The 22,702-nt window shown below is 35.9% G+C and overlaps 1 long non-coding RNA gene across 1 annotated transcript; it reads right to left on the reverse strand.

The window, feature by feature from the left end:
• Positions 1-5,619: 5,619 nt before the first annotated feature.
• LOC113361607 lies at positions 5,620-6,496 on the reverse strand. Its single transcript, XR_003365216.1, has 3 exons — positions 6,210-6,496; positions 5,996-6,052; positions 5,620-5,857 (listed from the first exon to the last, which is right to left on the reverse strand). It is a non-coding gene; the product is annotated as an uncharacterized LOC113361607 (long non-coding RNA).
• Between the last annotated feature and the right edge of the window lie 16,206 nt (positions 6,497-22,702).

A 22,702-nucleotide genomic window follows, 5' to 3' on the forward strand; every position in this document is an offset into this window, starting at 1 on the left:
ATAAGTTCATGTTTTACCGTTATATGGAACATGGTTCCTTGCTAACGGCGAGTAATGATCCCCGAGAGTAAAACGGGTAAACATTCTCGAGAGTTGAATGGGTAATGATCCCCCTAGGAACTTATGTTCCTGACCATCGATGGCGGCTGTCCGTGCCGAAAAATGATAGGTGGGTGTACGAACCAAGGAAATTTGTACTGTGAACTCATGTGTAAAATTTAATTGCATGAATTGTTGAAATTATTATTGGTGTTATGAACTCACGTGTTGAAATTCAAATGGATAAATTGTTGAAAACATAAATGGTATTGTGTATTAATGTATTGAACCCTAAAATGGATTATTTTTTGGAAATATTATTGACTTTGTGAGCTTGTTTAATTTAAAATATAATTGAATTCTCGAAGTTGTGCAAAATCTCTTGTTGTGTGTTCTCTTTAATTGACTGATATTTCTTCGCATCTTTTGAGAATGTGAATGCTATTGAGCTGTCATCTCACCCCAATTGACATTCTAGCAGATTTCATGGAAGTTGGAAGTGGAAACTAAGAAGTTAGTTTAATCATTGTATTGTTTTATTGTATTGCTTAAAATGTAAATTTGAACTAAAATGTTGTTAAAGATATTTAGTAAATTATTATGCGTCAATTTATGTTTTATAAAGCTTTAATCATGTTTGGTATAAGAATTGAAGTAAGAGAAATATATGTATCAGTCTCGTTCCGACCCATAACTTCTGGAGTTCGGATCTCCATATGAGTTTGACCCTTGTCCGGAATTCGGGGTGTTACATAAAAATCGTATACGTGTGGCTAAAAGTGGTTAAAGGTTGGACATTATCGGTATTATGTAGATTGGATCCAAAATTAGCCAGTTGGATCCTTCAATCGGTATTAGAGCCAATTATCCAAATAATAATAACTACAATGGTAGAGACTAGAGACGAGATTTGGGAAACCTTATTTTACCGTAATTCACAATTTTTTTAAAAAAATTAAATATTAATCAGGGAAACATCTGAATCGAAAACCGAATGAAAAACTTTTTATTGAGAGAACAAAATATAAATCTAATAAAAGAAATGACGTTTTTCTTTTAACGCAGTTTTCCCATTGGGAAAATGTCCTTGATGGTAAAACCAATCTTCGTCTACAAATGGTTCTCGTTCTCCAACTATTTTTCTCATAAGATACTAAGGAAATAATTCCTTTCGAATCAATCTCTCATTTCTTATTGCGTAAGAATATCGGAGGGTGTCTATATCATGTTTGGATACCACTTAAGAATCTACTTTTCGACTTGTAGAAGCAGAAAGAATCAATATAACTTCTTTTAAAAGTAAAAAAATCAATTTTCTTATGATTTTTGGGACTGACTTCTGCTTTTGGTATCCAAACGTCGTTATACAATATAAAAAGTAGTTTTTCGTCTGAGAAAAAAAATTAAAAGCTAACTTGGGAAAATTTTATGAATTTGATTTTAACATATTGTTGGAATATTTGGTGTTCGACGTTGAATCAAATTAGGCATATTTATCTCGTTAGCTTATGTTCACTGCAACGGACTTCTGTGCACCCGTCTCAAGGGGATCCAGTTAATAGTAACTAAAAAAGCGGGTGTCTAACAACACCACCCAATATTTCGCTTAGCAATCTGAATGGAAAAAATCGAATAGACTTTTAAGAGAATCAACAAGACTCAATCAATTAAAAGTATATCAACGAGTTTATATCTCTCACTTGATTTGATTTCCTCAAATAGAAACTGTGAGTACTAATCAAATACAAGGAATAACTTGGATGGTACCAAAGATCAATATCCAAGGATCAATCAATATCAATCAACAACCAAAGGTCGGATTTCCAATTGCTTGATTCAAATGCACAACCTGTATTATTTCAATTATATAAACAAATATAATGCGGAAATAGAAATAACACAGACACCAGAATTTTGTTAACGAGGAAACCACAAATGCATAAAAACCCCGGGACCTGGTCCAGATTGAATACACACTGTATTAAGCCGCTACAGACACTAGCCTACTCCAAGCTAACTTCGGACTAGACTATAGTTGAACCCCAATCAGTCTCCCACTGATCCAAGGTACAATTGTACTCCTACGCCTATGATCCTAGAAGGATATTGCGCACTTGATTCCCTTAGATGATCTCACCCACAACTAAGATTTGCTACGACCCAAAATCGCAGGCTTTGACAATAAACAAATCTGTTTCATATAGACAAGTCTATCAAAGGATCAATCTGTCTCCCACAGAAAAACCCTAAAGTTTTTGTTCCGTTTTTTTATAATAATCAAGGTGAACATGAACCACTTAATAATCCGGTCTTATATTCCCGAAGAACAGTCTAGATTAATCAATCACCTCAAAACAATCTTAATCTTATGGTAGCGAAACAAGATGTTGCGGAATCACAAACAATGAGCCGAAGATGTTTGTGATTACTTTTTATATCTTGCCTATCGAAGATATCAATCTCAAGCCAATCAATATGATTGTACTCGTACGATAGAAGATGCAAGATCAGATCAAACAACTACGATAAAAGTAGTATCGGTCTGGCTTCACAATCCCAATGAAGTCTTTAAGTCGTTTAACCTGGTTTTAGAAGAAGAAAACCAAAGGTTAAAGGAAAACCGACTCTAGCACGCAAACTAGTATCACACATAAGGTGTGGGGATTAGTTTTGCAGAGTTGCTAGATGTCCCCTTATATAGTCTTTCAAATCAGGGCTTTGCCTTGGTAACAAAGCAATCAATATCCACCGTTAGATGAAAACCTGATTTATCTTCAAGCTAATATTTCTCAACCGTTAGATCGAAAACTTAGCTTGTTATACACAAATGAAATACACGCTTCTAGGTTTGTTAACCGTACCCAAACGTGTACATTGTTGGTTCAACAATAGTTAACCAAAAGTTTAGCCATATGAGCATTTCATATCAACCATGTTCTTCTTCACCATAACTAGTTCAAATGACTCAAATGAACTAGTTAGAGAGTTTCTCAATTTCAAGAAAATCTTATGTTACTACACAAGACACAATTGAAGCAAAGATGATTTGATTCACTTGAATCGGTTCATGAACTTTTATAGCCACGGTTTGCATACTGCATTCCTTAGTCTTTATAAGTTTAAGTTCAGAAATCATATTCAGAATTGTAACCTTCTTAAGTTCGCACACTAGGTTCACGGACTTAAGAAATCGGGCAGAGTTTACAAACTCCAGCAGAAAATCTCGGCAAATGACCTTCCGCCGGTTCGCGGACTGGCACTCACGCACCTAGTTTGTCAACTCCAGCAGAATTTCTCGGGATGAGAATTTCGGCAGTTCGCGGACTTGGCAACAAGCCATTCTTCCGGTTTCTCTTGATCAACAAAGTTCGCAAACTTTGGTTCAAGGAATAGGACATATGCATATATGTGTTTCCACAACAATACTTATGTCCATCATTGGTTATGTAATCTAAACTCTCATTCCAATCATTGAAACATTCTTAGAGGACGTTATACAGTTGTTACACCATTTCTCGTCAAAGCAATTTTCAAAGTGATTGAAACATATCATGACTTTCGTCACTAGGTAAAGATAAACTTGGTCGAAGCAAAAAGCTTACCAACACATATTTCGGGATATAGATAGGCGAGGTATACTTGGATCGAAATACCAAATGTGTATAATCTAAGTCTATATATAGCATACGACTTTTTGTCTCAAGAAGTAGGAGATAGAATAGATAGACTTTTGAGTGATAGATAAGTTCAAGTCTTCACATGTCTTTTTGTCGAAAAGTTCCACCGGTTCCTTGAGTAGTTCTTCTACTTGTATGATGAATCGCCATGAAGTCCTTGAGCTCAACTACACTTACTATCCTAGTCCGAGACTTAGCTATAGTAGACTAGAAATCAAGACTTATAGTTTTGATCACTAACATTGACAAACATGATTGATATAGCAACGCATAAGAGTTCGACCGAGCAATGCTCTAACAGTCTCCCCCTTTGTCAATTTTAGTGACAAAACTATCAATACAAATGGAATACAAAAAAGATAATAAAACTTTAGTAGCTCCTATTCCACATGTCTAACCTTCAACATTCATCGAAATCTTCGTCACTTCCAAGTACTCCAATGATCCCAAAGGTTGTAAGTTTAGCATCACCGTTGTTGAAGATCCGTAGCTATAACAATGAGAAAACATAATTCTCGATCATTGTTATACAATGTCATAATATTATTACACAGTGTCAAAGTTCAATTGTATCACAACTTTAACAATAATACTATGGTGATATGTATCACTCCCCCTTAGTCAATACTCCATCTCACATGAAAACCACTCCCCCTTACACAATGAACTGAAAACCATATGTATTTGTAGTGTGAACTACATATTAATTCTCCCCCTTTTTGTCAATAAAATTGGCAAAGGTACGAGAACGGGATCATAATGAAATTTCCCTAAGAGATGCAATCATGTAGCCGAAGCTAATAGCATTGATCAAGGAGTTTAAAGATACAAGATAATCCCTCTAAAATTCCACAGTCGCACACCCCTCAAGATATGACCATTAAGCACAAGTTCAAAAGAACTCTCCCCCATTTGATGTCATTCCCAAGGGAACAACAAGAGCGACCTTAATTTCGAAAGAAAAGAAGGATTTTATTGGACACCAAAAACCATAAGAATGATTTCTTATATCCAAAAAACTCAATCAAATTAATCATAAGTAAACCCATGATTAATTTAATCGGAATACGCAATTAAATTAACACAAAAAATGATCAATTCAATTGATTATGCTCAACATAAGAGAACTTATGGAGACATAAAAATACTCAACTAGACTAATTGCAAGAGAACCCATAATTAATCTAATTGGAATACTCAACTATACACTTGTATCCGAGCTGAGATGTATTCCCGTCTTCTCTTATTTCACTCTTCCGACATCACACCCATAAGCCGCAAACGATTTATTCTTGCTTCTTCCAGAGTTACTGGCTCTAATAGCTTATGGATTAACATGTTCAATCAATGTACTCGAGGATTTTCCTGATACATGGATTTTGTATCTACAAAAATGCATTTGAGTTAAAATCAAAACTAAAATTTGCAACTCCATGCACATTAAAAGATAACACACACATATATATACACACGCATGTTCCGGAGATGATATATATTCCTTATCTTTTCTTGTTTCTATTTTCCATTATCACACCCATACGCCACATACAATGCTTTCATGCTTCTTCCTGAGTTACTGGCTCTAATGGTTTAAAATGTTCAGTCAATGTACTTGAGGATTTTATGATGTATCATCAAAATAAAAAATAAACAGAATTTTCGTACCAATGATCTCGAACAATAAAAGTATGCTTTGAATTAGATGATGCCTGAGAAAGTTACCAAAACGTGCACACCGAATATACCTGAATAATTGAAAAGATGTCCCACCCGTTCCACGTGAGAAAGCAAAGTATTTATTCGCAGGGAACTCAACTCCCCTTAGTATGGGAGTGACTAAATCAAGCAGGAAAAAGGAGCGACAAAATACAATATTTTTTCCAATGATGTTGTGGTTACATTGATTTCACCAATGTTACTTAAACATTGTTGTTAAGAAGTACAGAGAAAGCAAGAAAAGGTGACAAGGTATCTATCAGCTTTTGTTGCTACGGCTTTATCCATCCTACATATGTAGGAAAATTATCTTTTGTAAAACAGGAAAACACAAACAACACAACCAATGATGTAAGTGTCGCACCGCCATTGCAAATTTCACTCCTTTCGATATGCATCTACCGAGTTCATTGGACACCCACACACTACAAAAAAAAAGTTCGTAATGAGATAAAGTATCTTGTGAAGAATAAGAAAATGAGAATAATATGTTAACATTTCACATTGCCAAAACCTATTGATTCTGAACGAAGGATATGAAGGCCTAGAAATATGATTGATACCTTGTTGCTGCCAAGAAACAAAGAGATATCATCATCTGCCACCCGATAATGCTTAAGCTGCGCACATGAGATAAAAAATCCTTAGTTCGTTTAAACTTGGAGTTTTTCGGGATTGAGAAGAAAGTAAAAAATGAAAATTTGCAATTCGCACGAATGGAAACTTTGTGATTTTTCATGTTTCCAGTTAAGAGAACCAATACAGAACTGTACGTACCACAATTCCAAGCTGCACTTGTCAAGCAACCAAATCAAAAACATTCAAATTAGTTTTTCATACTATTGGATTAATACTTGTACAGAAAAATAACTATTTTTTTTTTAATAATAGTGACGCTGTTTAAAATATCCAAAGAAGATGACACCAGATGATATAGAAAGCTTTATAGCTGGACAAAGATGTTAAAAAGCAATAGCATCGAGGAACCACTCCATGTATCAGGGAACCCACCATATATGACAAACAAAAGATGGGCCACATTTTGAATCAAATATGTGATAACTGTAGCATATTGTAAGTAACACCAAAGATCCATGAGAGAATCATATGCACAACAATTAGTAGAAAGTACATTGTTCTTATTCAATTGATAAAAAAAATTGATCAATAATTTTAGGGTTAACAGAATTTCTTGTTAGAATATTTACAGCTTCTCGTTTTTCTTTTTGATGGATACAACTTTTTGTTAGATTGATATTGAAAGAATAGGATTACCTAAAATATCAGGACTATTATCCCAAACCAATAGCTTGGCATATTTGGAACGGAGAAAAATTCAAAGTCAATATTATTGACTTTACTGAATATGCATCATTTAACAAAGAAAAATTCAAAGTCTAATACAACTTGTAAGAGCTTTAGTTGTTTTCTAAATCACAACAAAGAGATAATGAACTAAAAATAAAAATAACGGAGCTACAGAACCATTGTATTCATTGTATATAAGTAAAGAAAAAGGTTAAAGACATCTTACTGTAAGAAATTATATTAGAAAACCTAAGAATCAGAAAAACATATAAGGAAAAAAAAAACAAAGAAAAAAATGATAACAATAAATAATTACCTCGTCGTTGAGTTGAGATACTTAGATTCATTATTGCTTGTGATATTCTGCAAACATACACAGAAAGATCAATGAAACAACAATACAACAAATAAAATTAACAAAAACGAAATTGTACACAAAAACATTCGAAAAAATCAAATAAAAATGGTGAAGCAAATTTTGAACCATAAAAAGCCTAGCCAAATTGGGGTATACCCATATTAATTGGGGTATACCTAATAAGACAAAACCCATGGATATTTGAAGTAAAACAGGACATCCCTTAACCATGACTTTTCTAAATGGCTAAAATATCCCTTGTTTAATTAACACTAAAAATGATTAGGTTAATTAATTGAGTTTAGATTAATTAATTGAGTAGATTAAAATTTTTGAAAATTTGAATTCAAGTTATGAAATTTTGTTTTGATTCAACTTATGTAGGAAGAATCTTGATGATTTTTTTTTTTTGAGATTATCTCTTGCAACCGAAATGAAAGCAACTACCCAAACCCTTCTAAAAAGGGGATTGCAAAGATAATGTATGAAATCATATTCAAAATTAAAGAAGAAATCTACACTTTCTGTTCTGAAACTATGAAAATTCGGCAGGGTCGACGAGTGACGAAGCTACCAACTAACACTAGTCGGCCAGGTTATTTCTTAAATAAGATCCGACTTTTCAATATTTGACACACATCAAACTATTGTAAATGCTTCAATAGTCGACATCTTATCGATTTCCTACCTTGCAGGAAAATATATAGTCGGAATCATAGTGATTTCTTACCATGCCGGGTAACATATAGTCGGCAATTAATGAATTTCTAACACTGCCGACTATGACTAGTTTTACAACATTGCCGACTTCAGGTTATACCAACAGAATGTAGAAAGACCAAATTCAGTTTATTCATGCAATTTTTGTTACTACATTGATTGAAACATAAAATCTAACAACTTGTCGTAGGAATAATGGATGCACTTAACACATGCATCAAGCCTTTGAATCCCTAGGCGACCCTAGTGGACGAGTTATAGTATCGTGAGGGTTTACATAGAGATACACCCACAAAACCTACACAAAAACTTTTAAAACCATCAATCTTCGTCTGAGGAGTTCGATACACCCACCATGAAGTCAGGGGAAAACTCCGGAATTTTGGGTGCCATGAATTGATAGCTTGCATCAAATGCGAATGATTCCCCATTTTCCTCCAAGTAGCGCGCTTTCACGACTTCATGCTACAAAAACACAATATCAACTTACTTTGTTAGCTAGTGTTGATTAATAAGAAGATCAAACAACATGGACTACGTAAAATAAACTGCAAAAATACTTACAAATTGTTCAATGGACAAAGTGAAGTGGATAGTGATAGACACATTTTTGTGTCTAATTTGTCCTCAATGTCCGTATTGTTGGAACTCTATTTTTGTACTAATATTGTGTTTTTATGTATTTTTAGGAAATAAACATTTTTGGAAAGATCTGCTCGAAAAATTATGCGGGGCATCCCCGGAGGACATTTGTTATTCGGACTCTCATTTTGGTTAAGGGGCAACCCAATTACTAAGGGGCACCTCAGTTGGGCATTTGCTATTTACACTCCACAGACGATTAGGGGCACTTCATCTCTTTAAATTCAAAAACTTTTTTTTGGCGGGAAATGAAGTTCTCAACTGTTAGAGTTTCAATCAACAAAATGAAGGTGTTTTAGGGAGATCCAATCGCTCAAACTTGGTAGGAAGATGTGATATGGCATGAGGAACACATTATGGGCAGTGAGTTCGATCAGAAGTGGCTGGAAAACGCGTGATGATCCTTGAGCCCAAAACAGAGCACGTGCACTGTAACACGAGCAAAAATGGAGTTCTTGTGTGCATGGAAGAGTCTTACTAGCGTTGGAAGAGTGTTGAGGCGTGGAGAAGACATTTGGGAGCGTGCAGGATCAAATTTAACGCGTGCATGGGATTAAAAATGGAAATTTTCGTTATTATTGGCAGCCGAGAATATTTGGATTAAATGGAGAATATATGCAATCAATGATCGGATTTTTGGCTCCAATTCACTATAAATACAAGGCAAAACAGTTTGGGAAAAGGTGTCGATAGTTTTGGGAGCTAGGGAGAGCTAGTGAAGACGAAATCAGAGTTTAACAAAACTCTGTTTTTGCTGCTGCATGAAGATGAACACGAAGAACAATAGACTGTAAGAGACTATCGTTCTTCAACAGTGACAACGACAGTGGAGTGTGGGTCGTAGTTTTCCAAAGACTACAGCATTTCATATGTATCGTTCTTGTGTGACGCTTCATGTGGGTCACACATTAGCTGTTTACACCATTTTCTCTTCTTCTCATCATTTGTAAACCATTTTTGAGCCATAATAAATTATTTTGAGAGCATTTATACTATGATGAGCTAATTCCCTCGTAACCAAGGCAATGGAGGAAGCTATTCACGCAACATAAATGGGTAACTATTTCATTTAATTATATAATTCACCTAATCGCTGCTTTTGCAGAGTTTTAAATTGTTTGAATGATTGTCTTAATTATTTGTTATTCAGTTTGATAGGTTATGCTTGGTTTAATCTCTTGATAATCTATGCTTAAGGTTCACAAATAATGTTTGAGAATCTGTATGATTGATAGTGAATTGAAGATAAAAGAGGACTTAAGAATTGAATAGAGTTTTGAAATATTTATCATTCAATTTTGCATAATAGTGGAATCTAGTGTCTTGGTTACCTCTCGCACCCATTGTTAATAACTTTGTATATAATTTTATTAAACCTTTAAATTCAATCTTCACAAGTCCGAGAGTTTGAACCTCATTACTACAACCCACGAAAAATCATTAATCATTTTGGCGTCGCCGACGCGGATTTGTGCTTAGGTAGAATTTTTAGGTTTTTATTATTATTCCATTTGTTCTTTTTACGTCTCTTTGGTCGTGTCTTTGTATTACAGGTTTGAAGTTGGATACTAAAGACCTTGGAATCAAAGCTTAAAGCTAAAAGAGAAGGAAAAAAGACAAAGCAAAAAAATAAAGAAAAAAAGAGAGAAAAGAACAAAAAAGGAGAGAGAATTATTTTTTTTAAGAGACTTTCCATTTTATTTTTTTGTAATTATTATTATTATTTTTTGTATTTCTTTTCATTGGACTAGACTTTGAACAATTTATTTTAATTTTAAATCCTACAGAAGGGTTATATATAAAAAAAAATTATATATAAACTATGTGCAGGGAAGGACGACGATTACTATATCGTCTCGGCCCCTCGGGTTCGTACATGACATAGGAGTCGTGGCCCGAGTCGACTTCAACGGTTCATCCCCCGTCTGGTACGGGAGGTAAGTCCATCGAAACACTCGCGAATCTCCTGTAAGCGAGTTACTGTATTCCTTAAGGTGATTCATTGATTGAGGATGAATTTGGACTGTTTTTAAATTCCTAGTAAAGGGCAAGGCCTGGCCAATACAAGATAAGGGTTCGGATTTCATCACCGATCCCTTCTTACCCGCCTTAGGAAAACGAAACCTAACGCGAACCCAAGCTTTAAAATTTGGAATAGAACGAGACCGATAGGGTAACGAGCTTAATAGGAAACTCGTTCGAAAAATATTGGTTGCTCTTTAAGCACACTTCAAAGTTCATGATGGTTTCTGTGAGTTGAATGCGTGACTGCGCCTCCTTCTAATGCGGTGAGGCATTGGGTATCAAAGCTCTACTAAGCTTCCCTCGCCTCGATTCAACTTACATTAGCTCGGATTTATTCCAGAGGGGTGTGCTCAAATTGTAACGAATTCCTTTTCGAAGGAATAGAAGCTGGTTTAGAAAACAATCTAAGTGAAGCCATCATGCTTTTTGTTTGCTAGAAATCTTTAGGTTTGTTTTGGTAGAGTCGAGTCGACCTTGTTTGTGGTTGTGTAGAATTCCCTTGCAATTAAGAATGTCGAACTGGTATGATAGAAGCCAATACAATGAGTATCGACCTAAATTTGAATATGGACATCATCCTTTTTATGACCATGGTGGGAATAGTAGTTGGGAACGCCAACCTTTTCAAGGTTATGGTTCATACCATGGTGAGCCCAATTACTATCCACACGCGAATTGGTCTTACGAGCAAGAAAATCAGGAACACTGTAGTACTGGTTACTCGTTTTTGGAAACTAGTCCTGATTATGATATTTCTGAACCTGTTCCATCTCTAGAAGAGACCAAACAACGGATTGAAAGGACGTATAAACGTTTAGTTGCAATGAATAGTTCAAAAGAAGAGTGTACACGATATTCTGAGATGATAAACGAGAGTGGTGAACGTATAAGTGTTATGCTCAGTGAAATTCAGGCACGTCTAGAGGCAGAAAATGAACAGTTGGCTAATGCTGCTCGAAATAATCTAAATTTCCAAAATAGGGTTTCTAATTCTACCCTTGATATCAATAGTGAATATTTGCCTAATTTAGAGGACGAGGTTAGAATTGGTAACACTACTTGTTTTGATAAGGTTCGATCATTTTCATGTTATTATAGTGATGATTATGATGAGGATAGTATTGATGAAGAACATGAAATATGTAGGCATAGTGATCAGGAATTTGTTACTCCGATTGAGCTTTATAATGATAGTGTTGTTTCTAATACAAATCCAAATAATTTTAATAATTATTCACCTATTCAAAAGGATGTGGATTTGACTAGAGATACCACCGTTTTAGACGATGTAGTTCATGATCCTTTAGCCTGCAGTATGTTGGATAATCCATTATTTGATGTGCCTATCAGTGAATCGGAGGAGGTAACTATGATTAAAACCTTAGTTTATGAGCCTTTCTCTGATAATCCTTTATATGATTGTGATGATGGTTTAGAGGAAAGAGTTTACCCTGAGAATACTGTTTTAGAATCTAGCGATTTAGAAACACTAGTCTTAGAAGATGATAAACTCGTAGAAATGAGTGAGGATGAACCCAACTTAGAAGAATCTATTGACCATTTCCAGGAATCTGATGACCTAGAAATTAGGGAAGTTGTGACTAGTCTTTCTAGAGACACAGAAAACTCTAAGTTTGGGGGTGATTATCATTCTCCGTGTGCTTTAACTCTTAGAAAGTACCCTCCTGTAGGACTTGACATTTGTGCCTCAACCATCTTACAAGATTATCTTCATACACGTTTTCCCGAACCTAATGATGTCCAGAAAGAAGCTCAGTTGTTAGAAACCCATCCTCTGGTTGATGTGGTTTGCCCAGGCTATGATACCAGATTGACTTTGTTTTCCCACCAAAATTTTCTTCCAACTGTGGGAACTTTGATTAAATGTGTCGATATTAAGTTTGAGACTAAACCTAATCACTTTAGGAATTAGTCGACACATTTCTTAAGAAGACCACTACTCTTTCATGGTCAACTATGTAAGTCAATCTATTGACTTAGAGGATCCGCAATTATTTAGGTTATTATTGTGCTTCTAAGTTCATATTTGAGTTTTTACAGACTCTAGACCTAGTGATTCGGATCCCATCTATGAAGAAACACCAATGAAAATTTCTATTTAGACCCTTTCATAGAACCTGAACCTGAACCGCAATTAGATATATTTCTTAATCAGGAAACTAGTAAGGGCATGCTTCTTGTCATTTCTTGGTTCACTGCAGTTTCCTTGGTCAGCTCTATTTGGTTTTGAAGACCCACAGTTATTTCGACTGTTACTTTATGGTTCGAGTTGACAATCCTTTCTAAGTCTGGCTGAAGACTTTAAACTTAGCACTTCTTGGGAGGTAACCCAATCTCATGCAACACGGTAATATCTTCCTTAACTCTTTGCTTCAAATGGTAACAGTTTCTCCTTGTTCATGCTTTTAGTTTCATCTTTAGAACATTGAGGACAATGTTAGATTTAAGTTTGGGGGTATGGGAGAAACTTTTTAGTTGCAATTATTAAACTCCAGAGCCTAGAAATTTATGCCTATTAAGGTTTGCACTAACCAATCTAAGTGGATGGGAACATCTTGGTTATAGGAGTTGAGGAACAAATCTGATTAGATGGAAACATCGAAAGAGTCTATTCATAAAAGCACATAGCTCAGGTGTTAGAAATAACATGATAGTTGCACCATATCTCGTTGAGTCCTTTTCATTTCTTTTTTATTTTTTCATTTTAAACTATGTTTCTCTAAGTGATTAGGTGGGGCACACGATTCAAGTTGTTACCACTGCTAGGGTGAATTAGAGTGACTGAGTTACTTAAAAAAAAAAAACGGACCAGTTAGATTAATCAGAATAAGTATTAACACTTGGATAACAATATGCGTGTGTTCTCCCTGTTTTCGTCGCCTAAGCAAGCGTGGAATGAAGGACCCGTGGGAACTATCGTGTAATCTGCTGACAAGAAGCATGCGCTTGGATCAAAAAGATCTATTCATGTCGTTAAGTTAAAAAAAAAAAGGTTATTGTTCTGTTTAGTCAACTGCTGGATCCCTTGTATTTGCCAGTTTGTTGATCTAGATTTAAGTTATTGACCACTGGTTCCCTTGTATATGCCAGTTGTGTTGATATTAGTCAGACCGGTATCTCAGTCCATTAGGATAGGTTCATCCTGGCAGTGGCCTTCAGACAGATATGTGAAACGTCGATCATTTGATTAACATCAAAACCATCTACATTTTTCTATTTTCATCTCCTTTTTCTATCCATATGATTAGTTTGACTCCGAATATGATGTCCATAGTGCAACTATCTGAGTAGAGCTCTGTCACTTTATATGAATTTTAGTATGCTTGAGTGTAAACTCGTGTACAACAATTGGAATTTCGCATCAGGGTACTTCCTCCTGTAGTCAGTGATTGTAAGCCAACCAAGGAGATTCTTTAGTGCCTTCCAAGGTTCGTTGTAGATAGCTAGGGTCTGGAGTAAAGGTTTTGTGGGTACACCTCTGGTAAACCCTCCGGAGACAACACTCCGCCACTAGGGCCACCTAGTGGTTTAACGGCTTGATGCACGTGCTAAGTGTAGTCATTTTACTTTCTAGATTAGATTTGCTCGAGGACTAGCAAATAATAAGTTTGGGGGTATTTGATAGACACATTTTTGTGTCTAATTTGTCCTCAATGTCCGTATTGTTGGAACTCTATTTTTGTACTAATATTGTGTTTTTATGTATTTTTAGGAAATAAACATTTTTGGAAAGATCTGCTCGAAAAATTATGCGGGGCATCCCCGGAGGACATTTGTTATTCAGACTCTCATTTTGGTTAAGGGGCAACCCAATTACTAAGGGGCACTTCAGTTGGGCATTTGATATTTACACTCCACAGACGATTAGGGGCACTTCATCTCTTTAAATTCAAAAACTTTTTTTTGGCGGGAAATGAAGTTCTCAACTGTTAGAGTTTCAATCAACAAAATGAAGGTGTTTTAGGGAGATTCAATCGCTCAAACTTGGTAGGAAGATGTGATATGGCATGAGGAACACATTATGGGCAGTGGGTTCGATCAGAAGTGGCTGGAAAACGCGTGATGATCCTTGAGCCCAAAACAGAGCACGTGCACTGTAACACGAGCAAAAATGGAGTTCTTGTGTGCATGGAAGAGTCCTACTAGCGTTGGAAGAGTGTTGAGGCGTGGAGAAGACATTTGGGAGCGTGCATGATCAAAGTTAACGCGTGCATGGGATTAAAAATGGAAATTTTCGTTATTATTGGCAGCCGAGAATGTTTTGATTAAATGGAGAATATATGCAATCAATGGTCGGATTTTTGGCTCCAATTCACTATAAATACAAGGCAAAACAGTTTGGGAAAAGGTGTCGAGAGTTTTGGGAGCTAGGGAGAGCTAGTGAAGACGAAATCAGAGTTTAACAAAACTCTGTTTCTGCTGCCGCATGAAGATGAACACGAAGAACAATAGACTATAAGAGACTGTCGTTCTTCAACAGTGACAGCGACAGTGGAGTGTGGGTCGTAGTTTCCCAAAGACTACAACATTTCATATGTATCGTTCTTGTGTGACGCTTCCTGTGGGTCGCACATTAGCTGTTTACACCATTTTCTCTTCTTCTCATCATTTGTAAACCATTTTTGAGCCATAATAAATTATTTTGAGAGAATTTATACTATGATGAGCTAATTCCCTCGTAACCAAGGCAATGGAGGAAGTTATTCACGCAACATAAATGGGTAACTATTTCATTTAATTATATAATTCACCTAATCGCTGCTTTTGCAGAGTTTTAAATTGTTTGAATGATTGTCTTAATTATTTGTTATTCAGTTTGATAGGTTATGCTTGGTTTAATCTCTTGATAATCTATGCTTAAGGTTTACAAATAATGTTTGAGAATCTGTATGATTGATAGTGAATTAAAGATAAAAGAGGACTTAAGAATTGAATAGAGTTTTGAAATATTTATCATTCAATTTTGCATAATAGTGGAATCTAGTGTCTTGGTTACCTCTCGCACCCATTGTTAATAATTTTGTATATAATTTTATTAAACCTTTAAATTTAATCTTCACAAGTCCGAGAGTTTGAACCTCATTACTACAACCCACGAAAAATCATTAATCCGATAGCATTCAAAATCGGTTTTTAGATAACTAATAAAGCAAGTATCGCAGTTTCGATGACTAGGTGCCTATCATGGATTTGTTGGACACTTCTTCCACTCGGATTCCCAAACTCTTGCCTATATTTGTTATATACATTTTCCAAAAGGTTTCGGCACCTACCCTTACGGAGGACTGATGTTTAACACGAGTCTCGGCGTACAATGCTTTGGTGATGAATAAATCTTCATTTCAATCAAATGATACCATTGTTGTATGTAGAGGTATTGGGAGGGTTAGAAATAGTATATGAGATTTGGAGAGTATATGAAAATAGTTGTGTGTTGTTTTGTAGAGAGAATTAGTGAATTTATAAGGTTGTGGTCAGATCTGGCCGTTAGGGTAGTCAATCAATGCAATTGTACTTTCAAATATTTGAAATTTGAACTCGCCGGCTAAGATAGTGTTTCTACAACCTTCCGACCAACACTAGTCGGCAAGGACTTAATTTTCTTACACTGCCGACTTTATGAATTTTTGTAATACAGGAGAAGGTCATTTTCTGCTCCTTATAGTCGACAACGCATTTGTTTATTAGACTACCGACGGGTACATAGTTGGCATGGCAGAAATTTTGTTACACTGCCGACTTTAGGAATTTTGCAAGATAGGAGAAGGTCAATTTTTGCTCCATTTAGTCGGAAGGAATTTGTTCAATAGTCTGCCGACTATTACACAGTCGGTAGGGACGTAATTTTATTACCATGTCGACCCTGGTAACTGCACCTTTTCTGCTGTCAGAGCCGGCAGTCTTACAATGCACAACCTTGCCGACCCTAGTTTAATCAACACTGTAAATTAACAAAACATTCACTCAAGACCCTGCCGGATGAATTATTGAAGCTTAACATAGCTAAACAAACCATTCATTCAACAACCAGAAATCCAACATTTGTCCAAAATAAGAAAACATATGTCCCATAAACCTTAAAAAAAAATGTTTGTCCAACCATTAATCTTAACATTTGTCTACCACAACATAAATAAATAAACTAGAAATGCATTCATTCACGACCACGGCCCCGTTTAGCACTTTCGCGATGACCACTACCACTTACTCGAGGCCTCTTTTGTTCAGCAATCCTCTTGGCTTGTACTTCTATCTTTAGTTCATCTTTAGCTTTCTCGAACATTTCGTCGCCATCTTTATTATCAACATTGCTAGCATAGTCAATGTGCTTGCTTTGCTCTTCAATCGACAAAGGTTCTCCTTTTCCTCTCACGCAACATATCATCTTCACAAGGGTCTTTAAGTGGTCCTTTTATTTTGAATTAAACAACAATAATTAATAGACTGATTATATAATGTAATCTTAAAACAATAAGAGCAACAACTCTAAAATACTTACAAAGTTCTTAAGACTTGTTATTGGGTCTTTCAGTGCCATCTTCCTCTTACGAGCCGATTTTTCAACAGTCTCTTCCCTAATCACAATAGGACGATCAAAACCCAAGTACCATGGCATATAATTCTCATTATCTTCATGACCTTCGGTAACCTCGTCTAAAAGACTCGTATCGATTCTGCGGTCACCTCATTCGTTCCAACGAGAAATCTCCGGTGGTGGAGCGTATTCGACGTCAATACTTTTTTGGGATGTGCTGCACCTCTCCGTTACCACTTTAAAGAACGGATCATCACCGGGATGGGGTTCTTCTTGGACGTAACCCACTTGTCGCATAACCCAATGTGTATCGTACATTGTAAATCCTTGGGGGTAAAACAAGGGACCGTAGTAGAATGCAACATCGTCTCTCTATGCGATTATACCTTCATTTCTAGCATCTCGATACGGAACAAATATTATATCATCCACAGTCAATTCGTCCAAGGCGATTCGCATGTTGATAAGCTGTTACGACATAGCCTTCTCCTGAGCACCACTAAAACTGTATCTCTGTCTTCTTGGCTTACTAATTGCAAGCTTATTATTCACTTTGATGTGGGAGTTGGCTTTCACCAAAGGGGGGAAGTTCTTATATACCCAAACCTACGCAAACACGAAGTTTAGTAAGAATATTAATTATCTCACAAGAATTTTGAAAAAATAAATGATTTAGACAATAGAGTTACCTGGAAGAGACATAGATTTCCGTTAACTTGCTTAGTGAGTGTCCTTGAAGCCTTTTTCAACTCTACATTCAAGAATGCAACCACCGCAGTACCCCAATAATACTTGTGCATCTGATCAAAGGAATGCAATAGTTGCAGATACTTGGCGTCGACCAAGCTTCCGTAACTGTCGGGGAAGATACAGTTGCCCAATATGTATACTAAATAAGCTGACACAGTAGCATTGATTCGCACCTCGCTCACACTTCCTTCCTCATCAAAGATTTTCTGGGTCCCAGAGTATGTGTCCCTCAACTTTTTCAGATTGGACTTCTTGATTAAATAACGATCCTTCTGCACAAACATATTCTTCGAATGGTTCTCATCCAAACCAAACAAAATCTTGGTCAATTTGAAGATCTTCTCCCAAGAAATGTCATCCTCGGATCCATCTTTAACTGCTTTTCCCTCAACCTCGAGACCTAGAATCTGATGAGCATCATCAGGACTTACCGCCATCTCAACGAATGGGAATAACATTGTATCAGTCTCTCCGTAGAACCTCTCATAGAATGCAGATACGGTAACTTTGTCATACTCAACAACTGAACTCTCCACCGCAGGCCACAGCCCGGAGTTCTTGACAATCTTCTGCACCTCAACACATTCCTTGTCAAGTCGCCAACTCTTCATCATAGTGCTTCAAGCTTGGTGCCTCATAAGAGGGTGGCATTTTTGTGATCCTAAGTACCAAAAACACAAAATTTAACGAAATACAAACACTTGAAGCAAATTTAACATATATAGATACACTTAAATAAAAACAAAGTTTTATTGAGATTACTTACGATATCACCATAGATTTCACGTCCCCATGAGTCTTTGTATCCAAAAAGAACATGTCCACCATATTCTGGGGTCCCCAATGGAGCCTCATCATCTTTCAGTTTCTTCTTCAAGTGAGGGGCGAGCAAGTGGGAATCAGCTGGTTTAGAATCATTCCGCTCACGGATCTTGAGCGCTCCCAGCTCAACCAATGCCCCTCGATGTATGCAGTCAAGAGTTTGTCGCCAACGCGAGGAGGTTTTGAAGGAGGAGTAACAAGTTTATTCTTCTTTCCTTGCTGCTTGACCATCCTATAAAAGAACAATGAAAAGATATTCAATTAGTCGGCAGGGAAGACCACAACAAACATCGCCGACTAAATATTAGTCGGCAGGGACCACCACAACAAAGACTGCCGACAAAACAATAGCTGGTATGGTCATATTCAAATACCCTGTCGAACTTATACCTTCAGGCATCAGGAGACACCAAGATTTTTCAAAACACACCGCCGGCGGGGTAAAAATTATAACCCACCGACTATATAAAATCATATATCGCCGGCAAGGTATTAAGGTTGAATACCGTGCCAACCCTGTAAAATAGCAGTTGCAGATATTAACAGCCGGCAGAATCTTCAACCTACGGACCTGCCGACTAACCCTAAATATGAAAAGTCGGCAGTGTCGTGAATCAGAGACATGCCTGCTGAATAACTGCAGATTCACAAAATCGATTTTTCTGCCCTAATTTGACATGCAAACATAAAATTGAAGTAGTGGAGCGAGTTTAAGTAAGCCCTTACTTTCTCAATCGCGTCATTTCTTCGGTTTCAACGGCAATGATCACTTCTTCTCCGACGGTTTTTTTACTCCGTTTTTGTTGAACTAAAATTTGTAAGCCCAAGGTTGTATTCATTAGGTTTTCTATGGGTTTGTTTCATACGAGTAGCCCTCGACGGATCCATTTTGAAGATTAATCGAAAATCGAATTTTTGAATCGACGATTACACAGATTAATCGACGAGTTTTCGAGGGAGGTGGTTGGGTGAAGCCGGTAAGGTAGAGGTGGAGGAGAAGAAGAAGAGAAGAAGATGAAATGAAATAAAAAAATAAAAACTGATTTAGGTTAATTAGAATAATAAAGGGTAAGGGTAATTTTGTAGCTTTACCAATTAGGACTTCCCCTAGCCCTTAAAAAGAGTCCCTTTAAAATTGGGTATACCCCAATTATTCTGGGTATACCCCAATTCGGCCAGGATAAAAAGATGCAAGAAGATAGGTGTACAGTTTCTCCAGTAGCGAAAACCACAATTTCGCTTTTCTTCGTTTTTTAAAATTTTTTTTGCAGTACTTCCAAAATTAAGGTATACTTGCAACATAAAAAAAAAGAACTAAAAAATACACAAATCTGCACCACAGATAAGAATTATCCGAGTTTTTTTTTTTCCTTTTTTGGATACGCGAAAGCCGGACCCAGGCCCCTACCCGAACCCAGCTAGTTGGACTGACCCCACTGCCAGACCCAACACCGCTAAACCCATTATACAACTAATCTACTACAAACCTTTACGGCGGCGGGGATTGAGCCCCTGACTTCCTCCTTACTGGAGTTGATGGGATACCACTGAGCTATGCTCTTGGACCCGAATTATCCGAGTTTATATAGATAGGTTGATACTTAAAATAATTTGAAGGGTAAGTATTTACATTAGCTTAGAAATCATTAGATCTGATTCTCAAAATAGATTTAATAGAAATTCGTAATTACCCAATTTAATGTTGGATCCATCCATATTCTAATTTTTCTTATAATACTTCCAAAATTACATTTTTCTTATTCGGCGTAATCTACTTTAGTTAAAAAACAAGATTTTCCCTATTTCCCACCCTCATTTTTCCTATTTCCCGTCTCTTCACAATTTTAAAACTATTTTACTTTTTAAATATGGTTTTTCCTATTTACCATCCATAAAAGTCAAATTATTAGCTATGAATTTGTGGCCACAATTATTACCATTTTTATTTGTCTTCTTCTTTAATCTTCCATTTCCAATAAGCAAAATCATTAAAATCATCGATCACAATTACAAACTCTAGGTTAGATTTCTATTGATTCATTTAATCTACCTACAGAGGATCATATCTTAAGATAATTTTGCGTCAAAGAAGCACAATAAGGATGACGATTAAGAATTAACAGCCTCTTGGTTACTCACAAACATCATTTACGTGCTTAATTGTAAACAAAAAATGCACAGAGACAACATATGGGACAAAACCAATCACTTTTTATTTATTAATCATCATCCAATCAACAATCCTTTGGAGTTAGTTGACCTCATTTAAATCCATCTCATGTTTCCCCGTGAATAAAACCAAGAAAAATTTCTGCAAAGGTGATAACTTCACTAAAGGAACAATGCACTTGCAAAGAGAATGTTTATGAAAAATCTTGAAGGTGTTGGTGGATTGTGTAGGCCGTAACTGGGAAGAAGACTCGGTGGTCGATGGTGGAGATGGAGTGCAAGGTTTTTGTGCTTAGATGTAGGGTGATTTGTGTTGGGCTTAAATAAAAAGTCATGAGTTAGTATTTAGGATAAACATGAATTTACGTGGATGGGAAATAGGAAAAGTGGGATGAGATTTTATATGGATGGGAAATAGGAAAAATGAGGATGGGAAATAGGGAAAACCAAGACCAAAGCTACGTCGTTATCTTTTCTTTAGTATGCAAATCTTTTACTTCCTTAAATATTTTTCAAAGATATCTTAATAAACAAATTTATATCATGTAAAACATATTTCCGTTATATTTTTGGTCTTAAAAATTAATTTCAGTTATTTAGTTGTTGCATATCCGATGGTCTGTAATAGTCCATTAAATTTAAACTATCGATCAAATAAGTTTGGTGTTTAAGCATCTAATATCATTTTCTACAAAATTTTTTCATTTACTCTAAGAAAATACCATGATTCCATTCTATTACATTCACAATCACTTGAGCAGGATCTTATAGACCATATGATCAAATGCTAAAGAACCAACCCGTGTTATGACATAATCCAGGCCATCTAAAATTGAAAAATCAAATGTATAAAAAACTAAATATTTTAATGTATAATGTGTTGCAAAAGTCATAGTTGTTGATTTAGTTTAAAGAAAACAAAATATTTTAATGTATAATGTGTTGCAAAAGTTATAGTTGTTGATTTAGTTTTGCTGCATGACCAATGGACAAAACAAACATGATATATGATTCTAGACGTCTTAGAGTTTGTATTGGTCATGATCCTCTACATGTATTCCTTCCAATGTATTCATTTCCCAAAAAATTAAACTAAGGTATACCTTTTTTTTTTATGAAATGAGCAGTCAAGTGCTTCCATAAATCCTCTGCAAGTTTTTTCACCAAAGCCCCACATAGGAGAGCCATTCTCCACAGCATAAACTATAATTAGTATATAACTAAAATTAACCAATATAGGTAAAACACTGGTGTTGTCCTTCTACCTGGTGTGTTCTTTTTCCATATTTACGTAAGATATTCATTACTTTCTGATTCTAACCAAAGACAAAACAAAATATTTTAAGATATAGTTTGACCTATTTTTAGATTAAAATGGAATAGTGAAAATATCTCTTTTCAAAAAATTGGGGGAGTATTTGATATGTTCAACGCAAAAAAAACGCATATTTCATCACCCCATGGAAAATAGTCTCCAATCGAATTCAATGCAAAGAACACATATTTCATTACCCACCCAATATCGTATTTAATGCATTTCTCTTTTGACCTTTTTAATGCATTTCTCTTTCGACTTTTTCCCTAATCTAGAGAAGAAAAAAACTTGACCGAGCAGCTTCTTTTCGTAGAGGCTGTAAAATTGACTGACACCACGGATGACCCAAGTCTCCCAATGAAGAGCCTGTAAAATTGAGAATACAATGAGTACAATAGATAATGGAAAGATGAATTAAGTAGGAAAGCATAAATAATAATATCCTACTACCCATGAACCCGCAGCTAAGTATCTCCTGATGTAGGATTAGCAGCAGTAGGGAAAATGAAATCAGCAAAGAAGGATCCCTATAATAATACCTACTTGTACCATCCAGATAGAAAACAACATAGCCAGTACATCCTTTTTACGCCATGTTGGCACTG

The sequence above is a fragment of the Papaver somniferum genome, chromosome 3, assembly GCF_003573695.1.
Source record: "Papaver somniferum cultivar HN1 chromosome 3, ASM357369v1, whole genome shotgun sequence".
Taxonomy (NCBI): domain Eukaryota; kingdom Viridiplantae; phylum Streptophyta; class Magnoliopsida; order Ranunculales; family Papaveraceae; genus Papaver; species Papaver somniferum.